Below are 4668 nucleotides of genomic sequence, written 5' to 3'. Positions count from 1 at the left end.
AATGGATCCTGATCCCAACCGAGCGGTAGCTGATGATCTTGAGAGTGTAGCGCCTGCTCCCGCACAAGGGACAGCGCCGGCGGACTCTCAACCTATTGCTAGTAATCCGAATGATGAAGCTAGACAAGCTTTTTATAGCGTGATGAATGATTGGTTCAACCAATACATTCGAACTAATACGGCTGTTCCACAACCTCCATTCCCGGCTAATACCACCCCCGCACCTACAATACCTCCGACAACTGACCAAATAAGGTCAAATAAGCCCCCAGTTGACAGAATCTGAAAGCACGGGGCTACTGAATTTAAAGCTACGGACAGCGATGATGCCGAGCAAGCTGAATTTTGGTTGGACAACACTATTCGGGTACTCGATGAGCTATCTTGCACACCCGATGAGTGCCTAAAGTGTACTATCTCCTTGCTATGTGATTCTGCCTACTATTGGTGGAATACGTTGACTTATGTTGTGCCCAGAGAGCAAGTAACTTGGGAGTTTTTCCAAACCGAGTTTCGGAAAAAGTATATCAGTCAGAGATTCATGGATCAAAAACGGAAGGAATTTCTTGAACTTAAACAAGGTTCCATGTCGGTTACCGATTATGAACGAAAGTTTGTAAGGCTTAGCCGGTACACTCGAGAATGCATTTCTTCAGAAGCCGTGATGTGTAAACGTTTCGAGGATGGACTGAATGATGATATAAAGCTGTATGTTGGCATTTTGGAAATCTGAGAATTTGTGATACTTGTCGAGCGAGCTTGCAAAGCCGAGGAGCTCAGTATGGAGAAAAGAAAAGCTGATATGGGAGCAAAGGAGTTTCATAAGAGGTCTTCGGGGAGGCCCTTTCAACAGTCATCGAAGAAATTTAGAGATGATTTAGGCCGATCTAGAGACACTTCGGGTTTCTCTAGACGAGATCATGATCGACCCCCTGTGAGTGCACGAGTCACTTCGGTCGCCAGTGTTGGAAATGATCGTCAAGATAGAACGGAGTGTCAGTATTGTGGTAAATGGCATTCACGGAGTTGTAGATTCCATGACCGCTCCTGTTACAAGTGCGGATCAGCTGACCACTTTATTAAAGATTGCCCGAGATTGTCTGAACAGAACGTAAATCAGAGTGGGAAACCTGGTGCTACTACTGCTCGGGGTAGACCATCTAGAAATACGGGCAATGCTAGTGGCGGTCAGAGAGGATCTAGAGATGCTACAACCAGATCTGAGGCTCGTGCTCCTGCTAGAGCTTACGCTATACGCGCACGCGAGGATGCTTCCTCGCCAGATGTTATTACCGATACTTTTACTCTCTATGATACTAATGTGATTGCTTTGATTGACCCTGGTTCTACTCATTCTTATATATGTGAAACCTTAGCATCCAGTAAGACTCTACCTGTTGAGTCTACTGAGTTTGTAATTCGGGTGTCAAATCCTTTGGGTCGTTACGTGCTTGTCGACAAAGTGTGCAAGAAATGTCCCCTAGTAATCCGAGGTTCTTGTTTTCAAGCCGATTTGATGCTTTTACCGTTTGACAAATTTGATGTTATCCTCGGTATGGATTGGTTGACCGTACATGATGCAATTGTAAATTGCAAAAGAAAAACCATCGATTTAAGGTGTGTAAATAACGAGATAATCCGAGTTGAGTCTACTGACTTGAATAGGTTGCCAGCTGTAATATCATCGATGTTGGCTCAGAAATATGTAAGAAAGGGGTGTGAAGCATACCTTGCGTATGTACTTGATGACAAAGAGTTAGAAAAGAAGCCTGAATCTGTGCCAGTGGTTTGTGAATACCCGGATGTTTTTCCCGAAGAATTACCGGGTTTACCACCTGTTCGGGAGGTAGAGTTTGGTATTGAGCTTGTACCTGGGACTACACCGATTTCGATAGCTCTGTATCGTATGGCACCAACCGAGTTAAAAGAGTTGAAAGCTCAATTGCAAGAGTTGACGGATAGGGGTTTCGCTCGACCAAGTTTCTCACCTTGGGGTGCACCAGTATTGTTTGTGAAAAAGAAGGACGGAACCATGAGGTTGTGCATCGACTATCGTCAGCTGAATAAAGTGACAATAAAGAATAAATATCCGTTACCACGTATTGATGATTTGTTTGATCAACTAAAGGGAGCCTCGGTGTTTTCAAAGATAGATTTGAGATCGGGTTATTATCAGTTGCGAATTCGAGATTCGGATATACCCAAAACTACTTTCAGAACGAGATACGGTCACTACGAATTCTTAGTGATGCCGTTTGGGCTCACTAATGCCCCCGCGGTATTTATGGATTTGATGAATCAGATCTTTAGACCGTATTTGGATCGGTTTGTAATTGTGTTTATCGATGATATTTTGGTCTATTCGAGAAATGAAACCGATCATGCTGAACACCTGGGATTAGTGTTGAAAATTTTACGGGATAAGCAGTTATATGCTAAGTTCAGTAAGTGTGAGTTCTGGTTAAGAGAGGTTAGCTTCTTGGGTCATGTGGTATCTTCATCGGGTATTTGAGTTGATCCGAACAAAATTTCGGCCATACTTAACTGGAAGCCTCCGAGAAATATTACTGAAGTTCGGAGCTTTTTGGGACTTGCTAGTTACTACAGACGCTTTGTAAAGGGTTTCTCGATGATAGCCACACCAATGATGAAACTACTTCAGAAAGATGTTAAGTTTGAATGGACAGAAAAGTGTCAGAAAAGTTTCGATCAACTGAAAACTTGTTTGATTGAAGCTCCAGTACTAGTGCAGCCCGAATCAGGCAAAGAGTTTGTCATTTATAGTGATGCATCCCTACTTGGGTTGGGTTGCGTATTGATGCAAGAGGGTCGAGTTGTAGCTTATGCGTCGAGACAGCTGAAGCCACATGAGAAAAATTATCCGACCCATGTAACGCCCCCACGCCCGAGACCATCGCCGGAGTCGAGTATGAGGTGTTACTAAGCTTAGTTTAACATTTTTAGCACTTTGGATTATTGTTTCTACATTCACAGCTTTTAAGATACTTGCGTCATAGTCACAAGAAAAATAATATTTCGAGTTACGAAACTCAAAATCAAGATCCGTAAATTTTCTCTGAATCTAGACTCATATACCTATCTACTAAATTTTTTCTAGAATTTTTGGTTGGGCCAATTAGTACAGTTTATTAGTTAAAGTTACCCCTGTTTCAGGACTCGACTGGTCTGACCTCTGTTTACTACGAACCACATTTCTCTCTGTACAAAATTCATATGACTATGAGATTTGTTTCTACTAAAACTAAACTCAATAAGGATTCTGAGGATATAAAATATAACACCTAATTATATCTTTATAATTTATAATGAATTTCTAAAGTTGGAATAGGGGATTCAAAAACTACTATGACCCTATTTCACTAAAATTCAAATATCTTCTAACATATAATTCCTTTACCTGTTTAATTTGTTTCATGTGAAACTAGACATAATAAGATTCAATTTGATATGTATTTCATCACCAAATTCAATTTCTATGATTTTTAATAAATTTTCAAACTTGCATCAGTGTTGCTGCAGTATTCTGTTTATGGCAAATTTCATCCTTTTTATGAGTTTTTATGCACTAAGTATCTTAATAGTTTTCCTTAACATCAAACATAATCTACACTAACCATTTTCATAATTTATCATTATCAAGCATTTCCTCAACCATTCCACAACCATACCATAAGATCATTTACACAAAATAGGTATATTGCTATACATGCCATACTTAAATTTACAAGCCATTTACCAAAAGTCTTCCGGATAGTGTGACTGAGCCTTCGACCTATCCCGACTCCTGAGCTGGCTTGTCCAAAACTACAATGAGTGAGAAGAAGGGAGTAAGCATAAATGCTTAGTAAGTTCATATGCAAATAATAAGTAACATAACAAACAGTTATACCAATCAACATTAGCATACATCACTAAAACACATATCACATTTCTGATCATTTTTCATCATCTTATTACCTTATAGTGGTTGTATCAATACTCAACCCGAGGGTTAAATACATACCTGTACAAAATATCCATTTCACATCACTCACCAATACTTCTCTTTACATCTCGAATATTCCTCCATTGAGTAGAACTTTACCCGTTGAACACATCGGAATATAATTCGGATACATGGATAATTTGCATATAAGTGCCACATATTCAATCAAGCAATCATGTAACCCGCCCATAAGCGAACTCGGACTCAACTCAACGAGCTCGGGCGTTCGCATCCATAAGTGAACTCGGACTCAACTCAACGAGTTCGAATGCCTAGTTACATCTCACGAACTCGGACTCAACTCAACGAGTTCGGACATTCGCATCCATAAGTGAACTCGGACTCAACTCAACGAGTTCGGATGCTCAACCATCCTAGTGACATGTCACTTGTATCCTAATCTATTCCTAAGGTTCAAACGGGCTTTTTCCTCGAACACTTATCCTTGCCGTCTTTCGTAGAATGCCGAAATCAATACTCGGTAACAATTATATTTAACAAGTAGTTCACATAATTTACATATTATTTGAAATTAACCACAAAGCATACATTTCATAATAAAATTTATCATAACATATAATTAACATCAATAACTTAAAAATAACCATTATGCTACATTATTTACACATGAACTTACCTTGGTACCAAAATACAAAGATTTT

This window comes from Gossypium hirsutum, chromosome A12 (genome assembly GCF_007990345.1).
Source record: "Gossypium hirsutum isolate 1008001.06 chromosome A12, Gossypium_hirsutum_v2.1, whole genome shotgun sequence".
Lineage (NCBI taxonomy): Eukaryota > Viridiplantae > Streptophyta > Magnoliopsida > Malvales > Malvaceae > Gossypium > Gossypium hirsutum.
This window is presented reverse-complemented; position numbering follows the sequence as displayed.